Source organism: Macaca fascicularis, chromosome 20 (assembly GCF_037993035.2).
Source record: "Macaca fascicularis isolate 582-1 chromosome 20, T2T-MFA8v1.1".
In the NCBI taxonomy this organism is placed as follows: domain Eukaryota; kingdom Metazoa; phylum Chordata; class Mammalia; order Primates; family Cercopithecidae; genus Macaca; species Macaca fascicularis.
Window position 1 is genome coordinate 36,341,421 of NC_088394.1, and position 17,326 is coordinate 36,358,746.

Here is a 17,326-nt window from a genome sequence, read left to right on the forward strand (position 1 = left end):
ATATCCTCCGATAACAAAGAGAAAGAAGCTTCTGAGAAACTTCTTTGTGTTCTGTGAAATCATCTCACAGAGTTACAGCTTTCCCCTCAAGAAGCCTTCGCTAAGACAGTTCTTGTGGAATTGGCAAAGTGATATTTGGAAGCCCATAGAGGGCTATGGTGAAAAAGGAAATATCCTCAGATGAAATCTGGAAAGAAGCTTTCTGATAAACTGCTTAGTGTTCGGTTAATTCATCTCACAGAGTTACATCTGTATTTCGTGGATCTCTTTGCTAGCCTTATTTCTGTGGAATCTGAGAACAGCTATTTCCGTTCCCTTTGGAGACTATAGGGCCAAAGGAAATATCCTCCGATAACAAAGAGAAAGAAGCTTTCTGAGAAACTTCTTTGTGTCCTGTGAAATCATCTCACAGAGTGACAGCTTTCCCCTGAAGTAGCCTTTCGCTAAGACAGTTCTTGTGGAATTGGCAAAGTGATATTTGGAAGCCCATAGATGGCTATGGTGAAAAAGGAAATATCCTCAGATGAAATCTGGAAAGAAGCTTTCTGAGAAACTGCTTAGTCTTCTGTTAATTCATCTCACAGAGTTACATCTGTATTTCGTGGATCTCTTTGCTAGCCTTATATCTGTGGAATCTGAGAACAGATATTTCGGTTCCCTTTGGAGACTATAGGGCCAAAGGAAATATCCTCCGATAACAAAGAGAAAGAAGCTTTCTGAGAAACTTCTTTGTGTCCTGTGAAATCATCTCACAGAGTTACAGCTTTCCCCTCAAGAAGCCTTTCGCTAAGACAGTTCTTGTGGAATTGGCAAAGTGATATTTGGAAGCCCATAGAGGGCTATGGTGAAAAAGGAAATATCCTCAGATGATATCTGGAAAGAAGCTTTCTGAGAAACTGCTTAGTGTTCTGTTAATTCATCTCACAGAGTTACATCTGTATTTCGTCGATCTCTGTGCTAGCCTTATATCTGTGGAATATGAGAACAGATATTTCGGTTCCCTTTGGAGACTATAGGGCCAAAGGAAATATCCTCCGATAACAAAGAGAAAGAAGCTTCCTGAGAAACTTCTTTGTGTTCTGTGAAATCATCTCACAGAGTTACAGCTTTCCCCTCAAGAAGCCTTTCGCTAAGACAGTTCTTGTGGAATTGGCAAAGTGATATTTGGAAGCCCATAGAGGGCTATGGTGAAAAAGGAAATATCCTCAGATGAAATCTGGAAAGAAGCTTTCTGAGAAACTGCTTAGTGTTCTGTTAATTCATCTCACAGAGTTACATCTGTATTTCGTGGATCTCTTTGCTAGCCTTATTTCTCTGGATTCTGAGAACAGATATTTCGGATCCCTTTGGAGACTATAGGGCCAAAGGAAATATCCTCCGATAACAAGGAGAAACAAGCTTTCTGAGAAACTTCTTTGTGTTCTGTGAAATCATCTCACAGAGTTACAGATTTCCCCTCAAGAAGCCTTTCGCTAAGACAGTTCTTGTGGAATTGGCAAAGTGATATTTGGAAGCCCATAGAGGGCTATGGTGAAAAAGGAAATATCCTCAGATGAAATCTGGAAAGAAGCTTTCTGAGAAACTGCTTAGTGTTCTGTTAATTCATCTCACAGAGTTACATCTGTATTTCGTGGATCTCTTTGCTAGCCTTATTTCTGTGGAATCTGAGAACAGATATTTCGGTTCCCTTTGGAGACTATAGGGCCAAAGGAAATATCCTCCGATAACAAAGAGAAAGAAGCTTTCTGAGAAACTTCTTTGTGTCCTGTGAAATCATCTCACAGAGTTACAGCTTTCCCCTCAAGAAGCCTTTCGCTAAGACAGTTCTTGTGGAATTGGCAAAGTGATATTCGGAAGCCCATAGAGGGCTATGGTGAAAAAGGAAATATCCTCAGATGAAATCTGGAAAGAAGCTTTCTGAGAAACTGCTTAGTGTTTTGTTAATTCATCTCACAGAGTTACATCTGTATTTCGTGGATCTCTTTGCTAGCCTAATTTCTGTGGAATCTGAGAACAGATATTTCCCATCCCTCTGAAGACTATAGGGCCAAAAGAAATATCCTCCGATAACAAAGAGAAAGAAGCTTTCTGAGAAACTTCTTTGTGTTCTGTGAAATCATCTCACAGAGTTACAGCTTTCCCCTCAAGAAGCCTTTCGCTAAGACAGTTCTTGTGGAATTGGCAAAGTGATATTTGGAAGCCCATAGAGGGCTATGGTGAAAAAAGAAATATCCTCAGATGAAATCTGGAAAGAAGCTTTCTGAGCAACTGCTTAGTGTTCTGTTAATTCATCTCACAGAGTTACATCTGTATTTCGTGGATCTCTTTCCTAGCCTCTTTTCTGTGGAATCTGAGAACAGATATTTCGGTTCCCTTTGGAGACTATAGGGACAAAGGAAATATCCTCAGATAACAAAGAGAAAGAAGCTTTCTGAGAAACTTCTTTGTGTTCTGTGAAATCATCTCACAGAGTTACAGCTTTCCCCTCAAGAAGCCTTTCGCTAAGACAGTTCTTGTGGAGTTGGCAAAGTGATGTTTGGAAGCCCATAGAGGGCTATGGTGAAAAAGGAAATATCCTCAGATGAAATCTGGAAAGAAGCTTTCTGAGAAAGTGCTTAGTGTTCTGTTACTTCATCTCACAGAGTTACATCTGTATTTCGTGGCTCTCTTTGCTAGCCTTATTTCTGTGGAATCTGAGAGCAGATATTTCGGTTCCCTTTGGAGACTATAGGGCCAAAGGAAATATCCTCCGATAACAAAGAGAAAGAAGCTTTCTGAGAAACTTTTTTGTGTTCTGTGAAATCATCTCACAGAGTTACAGCTTTCCCCTCAAGATGCCTTTCGCTAAGACAGTTCTTGTGGAATTGGCAAAGTGATATTTGGAAGCCCATAGAGGGCTATGGTGAAAAAGGAAATATCCTCAGATGAAATCTGGAAAGAAGCTTTCTGAGAAACTGCTTAGTGTTCTGTTAATTCATCTCACAGAGTTACATCTGTATTTCGTGGATCTCATTGCTAGCCTTATTTCTGTGGAATCTGAGAACAGATATTTCGGTTCCCTTTGGAGACTATAGGGCCAAAGGAAATATCCTCCGATAACAAAGAGAAAGAAGTTTTCTGAGAAACTTCTTTGTGTTCTGTGAAATCATCTCACAGAGTTACAGCTTTCCCCTCAAGAAGCCTTTCGCTAAGACAGTTCTTGTGGAATTGGCAAAGTGATATTTGGAAGCCCATAGAGGGCATTGGTGAAAAACGAAATATCCTCAGATGAAATCTGGAAAGTAGTTTTCTGAGAAACTGCTTAGTGTTCTGTTAATTCATCTCACAGAGTTACATCCGTATTTCGTGGATCTCTTTGCTAGCCTTATTTCTGTGGAATCTGAGAACAGATATTTCGGATCCCTTTGGAGACTATAGGGCCAAAGGAAATATCCTCCGATAACAAAGAGAAACAAGCTTTCTGAGAAACTTCTTTGTGTCCTGTGAAATCATCTCACAGAGTTACAGATTTCCCCTCAAGAAGCCTTTCGCTAAGACAGTTCTTGTGGAATTGGCAAAGTGATATTTGGAAGCCCATAGAGGGCTATGGTGAAAAAGGAAATATCCTCAGATGAAATCTGGAAAGAAGCTTTCTGAGAAACTGCTTAGTGTTCTGTTAATTCATCTCACAGAGTTACATCTGTATTTCGTGGATCTCTTTGCTAGCCTTATTTCTGTGGAATCTGAGAACAGATATTTCGGTTCCCTTTGGAGACTATAGGGCCAAAGGAAATATCCTCCGATAACAAAGAGAAAGAAGCTTCTGAGAAACTTCTTTGTGTTCTGTGAAATCATCTCACAGAGTTACAGCTTTCCCCTCAAGAAGCCTTTCGCTAAGACAGTTCTTGTGGAATTGGCAAAGTGATATTTGGAAGCCCATAGAGGGCTATGGTGAAAAAGGAAATATCCTCAGATGAAATCTGGAAAGAAGCTTTCTGATAAACTGCTTAGTGTTCGGTTAATTCATCTCACAGAGTTACATCTGTATTTCGTGGATCTCTTTGCTAGCCTTATTTCTGTGGAATCTGAGAACAGCTATTTCCGTTCCCTTTGGAGACTATAGGGCCAAAGGAAATATCCTCCGATAACAAAGAGAAAGAAGCTTTCTGAGAAACTTCTTTGTGTCCTGTGAAATCATCTCACAGAGTGACAGCTTTGCCCTGAAGTAGCCTTTCGCTAAGACAGTTCTTGTGGAATTGGCAAAGTGATATTTGGAAGCCCATAGATGGCTATGGTGAAAAACGAAATATCCTCAGATGAAATCTGGAAAGAAGCTTTCTGAGAAACTGCTTAGTCTTCTGTTAATTCATCTCACAGAGTTACATCTGTATTTCGTGGATCTCTTTGCTAGCCTTATATCTGAGGAATCTGAGAACAGATATTTCGGTTCCCTTTGGAGACTATAGGGCCAAAGGAAATATCCTCCGATAACAAAGAGAAAGAAGCTTTCTGAGAAACTTCTTTGTGTCCTGTGAAATCATCTCACAGAGTTACAGCTTTCCCCTCAAGAAGCCTTTCGCTAAGACAGTTCTTGTGGAATTGGCAAAGTGATATTTGTAAGCCCATAGAGGGCTATGGTGAAAAAGGAAATATCCTCAGATGATATCTGGAAAGAAGCTTTCTGAGAAACTGCTTAGTGTTCTGTTAATTCATCTCACAGAGTTACATCTGTATTTCGTCGATCTCTGTGCTAGCCTTATATCTGTGGAATATGAGAACAGATATTTCGGTTCCCTTTGGAGACTATAGGGCCAAAGGAAATATCCTCCGATAACAAAGAGAAAGAAGCTTCCTGAGAAACTTCTTTGTGTTCTGTGAAATCATCTCACAGAGTTACAGCTTTCCCCTCAAGAAGCCTTTCGCTAAGACAGTTCTTGTGGATTTGGCAAAGTGATATTTGGAAGCCCATAGAGGGCTATGGTGAAAAAGGAAATATCCTCAGATGAAATCTGGAAAGAAGCTTTCTGAGAAACTGCTTAGTGTTCTGTTAATTCATCTCACAGAGTTACATCTGTATTTCGTGGATCTCTTTGCTAGCCTTATTTCTGTGGATTCTGAGAACAGATATTTCGGATCCCTTTGGAGACTATAGGGCCAAAGGAAATATCCTCCGATAACAAGGAGAAACAAGCTTTCTGAGAAACTTCTTTGTGTTCTGTGAAATCATCTCACAGAGTTACAGATTTCCCCTCAAGAAGCCTTTCGCTAAGACAGTTCTTGTGGAATTGGCAAAGTGATATTTGGAAGCCCATACAGGGCTATGGTGAAAAAGGAAATATCCTCAGATGAAATCTGGAAAGAAGCTTTCTGAGAAACTGCTTTGTGTTCTGTTAATTCATCTCACAGAGTTACATCTGTATTTCGTGGATCTCTTTGCTAGCCTTATTTCTGTGGAATCTGAGAACAGATATTTCGGTTCCCTTTGGAGACTATAGGGCCAAAGGAAATATCCTCCGATAACAAAGAGAAAGAAGCTTTCTGAGAAACTTCTTTGTGTCCTGTGAAATCATCTCACAGAGTTACAGCTTTCCCCTCAAGAAGCCTTTCGCTAAGACAGTTCTTGTGGAATTGGCAAAGTGATATTTGGAAGCCCATAGAGGGCTATGGTGAAAAAGGAAATATCCTCAGATGAAATCTGGAAAGAAGCTTTCTGAGAAACTGCTTAGTGTTTTGTTAATTCATCTCACAGAGTTACATCTGTATTTCGTGGATCTCTTTGCTAGCCTTATTTCTGTGGAATCTGAGAACAGATATTTCCCATCCCTCTGAAGACTATAGGGCCAAAGGAAATATCCTCCGATAACAAAGAGAAAGAAGCTTTCTGAGAAACTTCTTTGTGTTCTGTGAAATCATCTCACAGAGTTACAGCTTTCCCCTCAAGAAGCCTTTCGCTAAGACAGTTCTTGTGGAATTGGCAAAGTGATATTTGGAAGCCCATAGAGGGCTATGGTGAAAAAAGAAATATCCTCAGATGAAATCTGGAAAGAAGCTTTCTGAGCAACTGCTTAGTGTTCTGTTAATTCATCTCACAGAGTTACATCTGTATTTCGTGGATCTCTTTGCTAGCCTTATATCTGTGGAATCTGAGAACAGATATTTCGGTTCCCTTTGGAGACTATAGGGCCAAAGGAAATATCCTCCGATAACAAAGAGAAAGAAGCTTTCTGAGAAACTTCTTTGTGTCCTGTGAAATCATCGCACAGAGTTACAGCTTTCCCCTCAAGAAGCCTTTCGCTAAGACAGTTCTTGTGGAATTGGCAAAGTGATATTTGGAAGCCCATAGAGGGCTATGGTGAAAAAGGAAATATCCTCAGATGAAATCTGGAAAGAAGCTTTCTGAGAAACTGCTTAGTGTTCTGTTCATTCATCTCACAGAGTTACATCTGTATTTCGTGGATCTCTTTGCTAGCCTCATTTCTGTGGAATCTGAGAACAGATATTTCGGATCCCTTTGGAGACTATAGGGCCAAAGGAAATATCCTCCGATAACAAAGAGAAAGAAGCTTCTGAGAAACTTCTTTGTGTTCAGTGAAATCATCTCACAGAGTTACAGCTTTCCCCTCAAGAAGCCTTTCGCTAAGACAGTTCTTGTGGAATTGGCAAAGTGATATTTGGAAGCCCATAGAGGGCTATGGTGAAAAAGGAAATATCCTCAGATGAAATCTGGAAAGAAGCTTTCTGAGAAACTGCTTAGTGTTCTGTTAATTCATCTCACAGAGTTACATCTGTATTTCGTGGATCTCTTTGCTAGCCTTATTTCTGTGGAATCTGAGAACAGCTATTTCGGGTCCCTTTGGAGACTATAAGGCCAAAGGAAATATCCTCCGATAACAAAGAGAAAGAAGCTTTCTGAGAAACTTCTTTGTGTCCTGTGAAATCATCTCACAGAGTTACAGCTTTCCCCTCAAGAAGCCTTTCGCTAAGACAGTTCTTGTGGAATTGGCAAAGTGATATTTGGAAGACCATAGAGGGCTATGGTGAAAAAAGAAATATCCTCAGATGAAATCTGGAAAGAAGCTTTCTGAGCAACTGCTTAGTGTTCTGTTAATTCATCTCACAGAGTTACATCTGTATTTCGTGGATCTCTTTCCTAGCCTCTTTTCTGTGGAATCTGAGAACAGATATTTCGGTTCCCTTTGGAGACTATAGGGACAAAGGAAATATCCTCCGATAACAAAGAGAAAGAAGCTTTCTGAGAAACTTCTTTGTGTTCTGTGAAATCATCTCACAGAGTTACAGCTTTCCCCTCAAGAAGCCTTTCGCTAAGACAGTTCTTGTGGAATTGGCAAAGTGATGTTTGGAAGCCCATAGAGGGCTATGGTGAAAAAGGAAATATCCTCAGATGAAATCTGGAAAGAAGCTTTCTGAGAAACTGCTTAGTGTTCTGTTAATTCATCTCACAGAGTTACATCTGTATTTCGTGGATCTCTTTGCTAGCCTTATTTCTGTGGAATCTGAGAACAGATATTTCGGTTCCCTTTGGAGACTATAGGGCCAAAGGAAATATCCTCCGATAACAAAGAGAAAGAAGCTTTCTGAGAAACTTCTTTGTGTGCTGTGAAATCATCTCACAGAGTTACAGCTTTCCCCTCAAGAAGCCTTTCGCTAAGACAGTTCTTGTGGAATTGGCAAAGTGATATTTGGAAGCCCATAGAGGGCTATGGTGAAAAAGGAAATATCCTCAGATGAAATCTGGAAAGAAGCTTTATGAGAAACTGCTTAGTGTTCTGTTAATTCATCTCACAGAGTTACATCTGTATTTCGTGGATCTCTTTGCTAGCCTTATTTCTGTGAATTCTGAGAACAGATATTTCGGATCCCTTAGGAGACTATAGGGCCAAAGGAAATATCCTCCGATAACAAGGAGAAACAAGCTTTCTGAGAAACTTCTTTGTGTTCTGTGAAATCATCTCACAGAGTTACAGATTTCCCCTCAAGAAGCCTTTCGCTAAGACAGTTCTTGTGGAATTGGCAAAGTGATATTTGGAAGCCCATAGAGGGCTATGGTGAAAAAGGAAATATCCTCAGATGAAATCTGGAAAGAAGCTTTCTGAGAAACTGCTTAGTGTTTTGTTAATTCATCTCACAGAGTTACATCTGTATTTCGTGGATCTCTTTGCTAGCCTTATTTCCGTGGAATCTGAGAATAGATATTTCGGTTCCCTTTGGAGACTATAGGGCCAAAGGAAATATCCTCGGATAACAAAGAGAAAGAAGCTTTCTGAATAACTTCTTTATGTCCTGTGAAATCATCTCATAGCGTTACAACTTTCCCCTCAAGAAGCCTTTCGCTAAGACAGTTCTTGTGGAATTGGCAAAGTGATATTTGGAAGCCCATAGAGGGCTATGGTGAAAAAGGAAATATCCTCAGATGAAATCTGGAAAGAAGCTTTCTGAGAAACTGCTTAGTGTTCTGTTCATTCATCTCATAGAGTTAAAACTGTATTTCGTGGATCTCTTTGCTAGCCTAATTTCTGTGGAATCTGAGAACAGATATTTCCCATCCCTCTGAAGACTATAGGGCCAAAGGAAATATCCTCCGATAACAAAGAGAAAGAAGCTTTCTGAGAAACTTCTTTGTGTTCTGTGAAATCATCTCACAGAGTTACAGCTTTCCCCTCAAGAAGCCTTTCGCTAAGACAGTTCTTGTGGAATTGGCAAAGTGATATTTGGAAGCCCATAGAGGGCTATGGTGAAAAAAGAAATATCCTCAGATGAAATCTGGAAAGAAGCTTTCTGAGCAACTGCTTAGTGTTCTGTTAATTCATCTCACAGAGTTACATCTGTATTTCGTGGATCTCTTTGCTAGCCTCATTTCTGTGGAATCTGAGAACAGATATTTCGGTTCCCTTTGGAGACTATAGGGACAAAGGAAATATCCTCCGATAACAAAGAGAAAGAAGCTTTCTGAGAAACTTCTTTGTGTTCTGTGAAATCATCTCACAGAGTTACAGCTTTCCCCTCAAGAAGCCTTTCGCTAAGACAGTTCTCGTGGAATTGGCAAAGTGATATTTGGAAGCCCATAGAGGGCTATGGTGAAAAAGGAAATATCCTCAGATGAAATCTGGAAAGAAGCTTTCTGAGAAACTGCTTAGTGTTCTGTTAATTCATCTCACAGAGTTACATCTGTATTTCGTGGATCTCTTTGCTAGCCTTATATCTGTGGAATCTGAGAACAGATATTTCGGTTCCCTTTGGAGACTATAGGGCCAAAGGAAATATCCTCCGATAACAAAGAGAAAGAAGCTTTCTGAGAAACTTCTTTGTGTCCTGTGAAATCATCGCACAGAGTTACAGCTTTCCCCTCAAGAAGCCTTTCGCTAAGACAGTTCTTGTGGAATTGGCAAAGTGATATTTGGAAGCCCATAGAGGGCTATGGTGAAAAAGGAAATATCCTCAGATGAAATCTGGAAAGAAGCTTTCTGAGAAACTGCTTAGTGTTCTGTTCATTCATCTCACAGAGTTACATCTGTATTTCGTGGATCTCTTTGCTAGCCTCATTTCTGTGGAATCTGAGAACAGATATTGCGGATCCCTTTGGAGACTATAGGGCCAAAGGAAATATCCTCCGATAACAAAGAGAAAGAAGCTTCTGAGAAACTTCTTTGTGTTCAGTGAAATCATCTCACAGAGTTACAGCTTTTCCCTCAAGAAGCCTTTCGCTAAGACAGTTCTTGTGGAATTGGCAAAGTGATATTTGGAAGCCCATAGAGGGCTATGGTGAAAAAGGAAATATCCTCAGATGAAATCTGGAAAGAAGCTTTCTGAGAAACTGCTTAGTGTTCTGTTAATTCATCTCACAGAGTTACATCCGTATTTCGTGGATCTCTTTGCTAGCCTTATTTCTGTGGAATCTGAGAACAGATATTTCGGATCCCTTTGGAGACTATAGGGCCAAAGGAAATATCCTCCGATAACAAAGAGAAACAAGCTTTCTGAGAAACTTCTTTGTGTCCTGTGAAATCATCTCACAGAGTTACAGATTTCCCCTCAAGAAGCCTTTCGCTAAGACAGTTCTTGTGGAATTGGCAAAGTGATATTTGGAAGCCCATAGAGGGCTATGGTGAAAAAGGAAATATCCTCAGATGAAATCTGGAAAGAAGCTTTCGGAGAAACTGCTTAGTGTTCTGTTAATTCATCTCACAGAGTTACATCTGTATTTCGTGGATCTCTTTGCTAGCCTTATTTCTGTGGAATCTGAGAACAGATATTTCGGTTCCCTTTGGAGACTATAGGGCCAAAGGAAATATCCTCCGATAACAAAGAGAAAGAAGCTTTCTGAGAAACTTCTTTGTGTCCTCTGAAATCATCTCACAGAGTTACAGCTTTCCCCTCAAGAAGCCTTTCGCTAAGACAGTTCTTGTGGAATTGGCAAAGTGATATTTGGAAGCCCATAGAGGGCTATGGTGAAAAAGGAAATATCCTCAGATGAAATCTGGAAAGAAGCTTTCTGAGAAACTGCTTAGTGTTTTGTTAATTCATCTCACAGAGTTACATCTGTATTTCGTGGATCTCTTTGCTAGCATTATTTCTGTGGAATCTGAGAACAGATATTTCCCATCCCTCTGAAGACTATAGGGCCAAAGGAAATATCCTCCGATAACAAAGAGAAAGAAGCTTTCTGAGAAACTTCTTTGTGTTCTGTGAAATCATCTCACAGAGTTACAGCTTTCCCCTCAAGAAGCCTTTCGCTAAGACAGTTCTTGTGGAATTGGCAAAGTGATATTTGGAAGCCCATAGAGGGCTATGGTGAAAAAGGAAATATCCTCAGATGAAATCTGGAAAGAAGCTTTCTGAGAAACTGCTTAGTGTTTTGTTAATTCATCTCACAGAGTTACATCTGTATTTCGTGGATCTCTTTGCTAGCCTTATTTCTGTGGAATCTGAGAACAGATATTTCCCATCCCTCTGAAGACTATAGGGCCAAAGGAAATATCCTCCGATAACAAAGAGAAAGAAGGTTTCTGAGAAACTTCTTTGTGTTCTGTGAAATCATCTCACAGAGTTACAGCTTTCCCCTCAAGAAGCCTTTCGCTAAGACAGTTCTTGTGGAATTGGCAAAGTGATATTTGGAAGCCCATAGAGGGCTATGGTGAAAAAAGAAATATCCTCAGATGAAATCTGGAAAGAAGCTTTCTGAGCAACTGCTTAGTGTTCTGTTAATTCATCTCACAGAGTTACATCTGTATTTCGTGGATCTCTTTGCTAGCCTTATATCTGTGGAATCTGAGAACAGATATTTCGGTTCCCTTTGGAGACTATAGGGCCAAAGGAAATATCCTCCGATAACAAAGAGAAAGAAGCTTTCTGAGAAACTTCTTTGTGTCCTGTGAAATCATCACACAGAGTTACAGCTTTCCCCTCAAGAAGCCTTTCGCTAAGACAGTTCTTGTGGAATTGGCAAAGTGATATTTGGAAGCCCATAGAGGGCTATGGTGAAAAAGGAAATATCCTCAGATGAAATCTGGAAAGAAGCTTTCTGAGAAACTGCTTAGTGTTCTGTTCATTCATCTCACAGAGTTACATCTGTATTTCGTGGATCTCCTTGCTAGCCTCATTTCTGTGGAATCTGAGAACAGATATTTCGGATCCCTTTGGAGACTATAGGGCCAAAGGAAATATCCTCCGATAACAAAGAGAAAGAAGCTTCTGAGAAACTTCTTTGTGTTCAGTGAAATCATCTCACAGAGTTACAGCTTTCCCCTCAAGAAGCCTTTCGCTAAGACAGTTCTTGTGGAATTGGCAAAGTGATATTTGGAAGCCCATAGAGGGCTATGGTGAAAAAGGAAATATCCTCAGATGAAATCTGGAAAGAAGCTTTCTGAGAAACTGCTTAGTGTTCTGTTAATTCATCTCACAGAGTTACATCTGTATTTCGTGGATCTCTTTGCTAGCCTTATTTCTGTGGAATCTGAGAACAGCTATTTCGGGTCCCTTTGGAGACTATAGGGCCAAAGGAAATATCCTCCGATAACAAAGAGAAAGAAGCTTTCTGAGAAACTTCTTTGTGTCCTGTTAAATCATCTCACAGAGTTACAGCTTTCCCCTCAAGAAGCCTTTCGCTAAGACAGTTCTTGTGGAATTGGCAAAGTGATATTTGGAAGCCCATAGATGGCTATGGTGAAAAAGGAAATATCCTCAGATGAAATCTGGAAAGAAGCTTTCTGAGAAACTGCTTAGTGTTCTGTGAATTCATCTCACAGAGTTACATCTGTATTTCGTCGATCTCTTTGCTAGCCTTATTTCTGTGGAATCTGAGAACAGATATTTCGGTTCCCTTTGGAGACTATAGGGCCAAAGGAAATATCCTCCGATAACAAAGAGAAAGAAGCTTTCTGAGAAACTTCTTTGTGTCCTGTGAAATCATCTCACAGAGTTGCAGCTTTCCCCTCAAGAAGCCTTTCGCTAAGACAGTTCTTGTGGAATTGGCAAAGTGATATTTGGAAGCCCATAGAGGGCTATGGTGAAAAAGGAAATATCCTCAGATGAAATCTGGAAAGAAGCTTTCTGAGAAACTGCTTAGTGTTCTGTTAAGTCATCTCACAGAGTTACATCTGTATTTCGTGGATCTCTTTGCTAGCCTTATTTCTGTGGATTCTGAGAACAGATATTTCGGATCCCTTAGGAGACTATAGGGCCAAAGGAAATATCCTCCGATAACAAGGAGAAACAAGCTTTCTGAGAAACTTCTTTGTGTTCTGTGAAATCATCTCACAGAGTTACAGATTTCCCCTCAAGAAGCCTTTCGCTAAGACAGTTCTTGTGGAATTGGCAAAGTGATATTTGGAAGCCCATAGAGGGCTATGGTGAAAAAGGAAATATCCTCAGATGAAATCTGGAAAGAAGCTTTCTGAGAAACTGCTTAGTGTTCTGTTAATTCATCTCACAGAGTTACATCTGTATTTCGTGGATCTCTTTGCTAGCCTTATTTCCGTGGAATCTGAGAACAGATATTTCGGTTCCCTTTGGAGACTATAGGGCCAAAGGAAATATCCTCGGATAACAAAGAGAAAGAAGCTTTCTGAATAACTTCTTTGTGTCCTGTGAAATCATCTCACAGCGTTACAACTTTCCCCTCAAGAAGCCTTTCGCTAAGACAGTTCTTGTGGAATTGGCAAAGTGATATTTGGAAGCCCATAGAGGGCTTTGGTGAAAAAGGAAATATCCTCAGATGAAATCTGGAAAGAAGCTTTCTGAGAAACTGCTTAGTGTTTTGTTAATTCATCTCATAGAGTTAAAACTGTATTTCGTGGATCTCTTTGCTAGCCTAATTTCTGTGGAATCTGAGAACAGATATTTCCCATCCCTCTGAAGACTATAGGGCCAAAGGAAATATCCTCCGATAACAAAGAGAAAGAAGCTTTCTGAGAAACTTCTTTGTGTTCTGTGAAATCATCTCACAGAGTTACAGCTTTCCCCTCAAGAAGCCTTTCGCTAAGACAGTTCTTGTGGAATTGGCAAAGTGATATTTGGAAGCCCATAGAGGGCTATGGTGAAAAAAGAAATATCCTCAGATGAAATCTGGAAAGAAGCTTTCTGAGCAACTGCTTAGTGTTCTGTTAATTCATCTCACAGAGTTACATCTGTATTTCGTGGATCTCTTTGCTAGCCTCATTTCTGTGGAATCTGAGAACAGATATTTCGGTTCCCTTTGGAGACTATAGGGACAAAGGAAATATCCTCCGATAACAAAGAGAAAGAAGCTTTCTGAGAAACTTCTTTGTGTTCTGTGAAATCATCTCACAGAGTTACAGCTTTCCCCTCAAGAAGCCTTTCGCTAAGACAGTTCTCGTGGAATTGGCAAAGTGATATTTGGAAGCCCATAGAGGGCTATGGTGAAAAAGGAAATATCCTCAGATGAAATCTGGAAAGAAGCTTTCTGAGAAACTGCTTAGTGTTCTGTTAATTCATCTCACAGAGTTACATCTGTATTTCGTGGATCTCTTTGCTAGCCTTATATCTGTGGAATCTGAGAACAGATATTTCGGATCCCTTTGGAGACTATAGGGCCAAAGGAAATATCCTCCGATAACAAAGAGAAAGAAGCTTTCTGAGAAACTTCTTTGTGTCCTGTGAAATCATCGCACAGAGTTACAGCTTTCCCCTCAAGAAGCCTTTCGCTAAGACAGTTCTTGTGGAATTGGCAAAGTGATATTTGGAAGCCCATAGAGGGCTATGGTGAAAAAGGAAATATCCTCAGATGAAATCTGGAAAGAAGCTTTCTGAGAAACTGCTTAGTGTTCTGTTCATTCATCTCACAGAGTTACATCTGTATTTCGTGGATCTCTTTGCTAGCCTCATTTCTGTGGAATCTGAGAACAGATATTTCGGATCCCTTTGGAGACTATAGGGCGAAAGGAAATATCCTCCGATAACAAAGAGAAAGAAGCTTCTGAGAAACTTCTTTGTGTTCAGTGAAATCATCTCACAGAGTTACAGCTTTCCCCTCAAGAAGCCTTTCGCTAAGACAGTTCTTGTGGAATTGGCAAAGTGATATTTGGAAGCCCATAGAGGGCTATGGTGAAAAAGGAAATATCCTCAGATGAAATCTGGAAAGAAGCTTTCTGAGAAACTGCTTAGTGTTCTGTTAATTCATCTCACAGAGTTACATCTGTATTTCGTGGATCTCTTTGCTAGCCTTATTTCTGTGGAATCTGAGAACAGCTATTTCGGGTCCCTTTGGAGACTATAGGGCCAAAGGAAATATCCTCCGATAACAAAGAGAAAGAAGCTTTCTGAGAAACTTCTTTGTGTCCTGTTAAATCATCTCACAGAGTTACAGCTTTCCCCTCAAGAAGCCTTTCGCTAAGACAGTTCTTGTGGAATTGGCAAAGTGATATTTGGAAGCCCATAGAGGGCTATGGTGAAAAAGGAAATATCCTCAGATGAAATCTGGAAAGAAGCTTTCTGAGAAACTGCTTAGTGTTCTGTGAATTCATCTCACAGAGTTACATCTGTATTTCGTCGATCTCTTTGCTAGCCTTATTTCTGTGGAATCTGAGAACAGATATTTCGGTTCCCTTTGGAGACTATAGGGCCAAAGGAAATATCCTCCGATAACAAAGAGAAAGAAGCTTTCTGAGAAACTTCTTTGTGTCCTGTGAAATCATCTCACAGAGTTACAGCTTTCCCCTCAAGAAGCCTTTCGCTAAGACAGTTCTTGTGGAATTGGCAAAGTGATATTTGGAAGCCCATAGAGGGCTATGGTGAAAAAGGAAATATCCTCAGATGAAATCTGGAAAGAAGCTTTCTGAGAAACTGCTTAGTGTTCTGTTAATTCATCTCACAGAGTTACATCTGTATTTCCTGGATCTCTTTGCTAGCCTTATTTCTGTGGAATCTGAGAACAGATATTTCGGTTCCCTTTGGAGACTATAGGGCCAAAGGAAATATCCTCCGATAACAAAGAGAAAGAAGCTTTCTGAGAAACTTCTTTGTGTCCTGTGAAATCATCTCACAGAGTTACAGCTTTCCCCTCAAGAAGCCTTTCGCTAAGACAGTTCTTGTGGAATTGGCAAAGTGATATTTGGAAGCCCATAGAGGGCTATGGTGAAAAAGGAAATATCCTCAGATGAAATCTGGAAAGAAGCTTTCTGAGAAACTGCTTAGTGTTTTGTTAATTCATCTCACAGAGTTACATCTGTATTTCGTGGATCTCTTTGCTAGCCTAATTTCTGTGGAATCTGAGAACAGATATTTCCCATCCCTCTGAAGACTACAGGGCCAAAGGAAATATCCTCCGATAACAAAGAGAAAGAAGCTTTCTGAGAAACTTCTTTGTGTTCTGTGAAATCATCTCACAGAGTTACAGCTTTCCCCTCAAGAAGCCTTTCGCTAAGACAGTTCTTGTGGAATTGGCAAAGTGATATTTGGAAGCCCATAGAGGGCTATGGTGAAAAAAGAAATATCCTCAGATGAAATCTGGAAAGAAGCTTTCTGAGCAACTGCTTAGTGTTCTGTTAATTCATCTCACAGAGTTACATCTGTATTTCGTGGATCTCTTTCCTAGCCTCTTTTCTGTGGAATCTGAAAACAGATATTTCGGTTCCCTTTGGAGACTATAGGGACAAAGGAAATATCCTCCGATAACAAAGAGAAAGAAGCTTTCTGAGAAACTTCTTTGTGTTCTGTGAAATCATCTCACAGAGTTACAGCTTTCCCCTCAAGAAGCCTTTCGCTAAGACAGTTCTTGTGGAATTGGCAAAGTGATGTTTGGAAGCCCATAGAGGGCTATGGTGAAAAAGGAAATATCCTCAGATGAAATCTGGAAAGAAGCTTTCTGAGAAACTGCTTAGTGTTCTGTTAATTCATCTCACAGAGTTACATCTGTATTTCGTGGATCTCTTTGCTAGCCTTATTTCTGTGGAATCTGAGAACAGATATTTCGGTTCCCTTTGGAGACTATAGGGCCAAAGGAAATATCCTCCGATAACAAAGAGAAAGAAGCTTTCTGAGAAACTTCTTTGTGTCCTGTGAAATCATCTCACAGAGTTACAGCTTTCCCCTCAAGAAGCCTTTCGCTAAGACAGTTCTTGTGGAATTGGCAAAGTGATATTTGGAAGCCCATAGAGGGCTATGGTGAAAAAGGAAATATCCTCAGATGAAATCTGGAAAGAAGCTTTATGAGAAACTGCTTAGTGTTCTGTTAATTCATCTCACAGAGTTACATCTGTATTTCGTGGATCTCTTTGCTAGCCTTATTTCTGTGGATTCTGAGAACAGATATTTCGGATCCCTTAGGAGACTATAGGGCCAAAGGAAATATCCTCCGATAACAAGGAGAAACAAGCTTTCTGAGAAACTTCTTTGTGTTCTGTGAAATCATCTCACAGAGTTACAGATTTCCCCTCAAGAAGCCTTTCGCTAAGACAGTTCTTGTGGAATTGGCAAAGTGATATTTGGAAGCCCATAGAGGGCTATGGTGAAAAAGGAAATATCCTCAGATGAAATCTGGAAAGAAGCTTTCTGAGAAACTGCTTAGTGTTCTGTTAATTCATCTCACAGAGTTACATCTGTATTTCGTGGATCTCTTTGCTAGCCTTATTTCCGTGGAATCTGAGAACAGATATTTCGGTTCCCTTTGGAGACTATAGGGCCAAAGGAAATATCCTCGGATAACAAAGAGAAAGAAGCTTTCTGAATAACTTCTTTGTGTCCTGTGAAATCATCTCACAGCGTTACAACTTTCCCCTCAAGAAGCCTTTCGCTAAGACAGTTCTTGTGGAATTGGCAAAGTGATATTTGGAAGCCCATAGAGGGCTATGGTGAAAAAGGAAATATCCTCAGA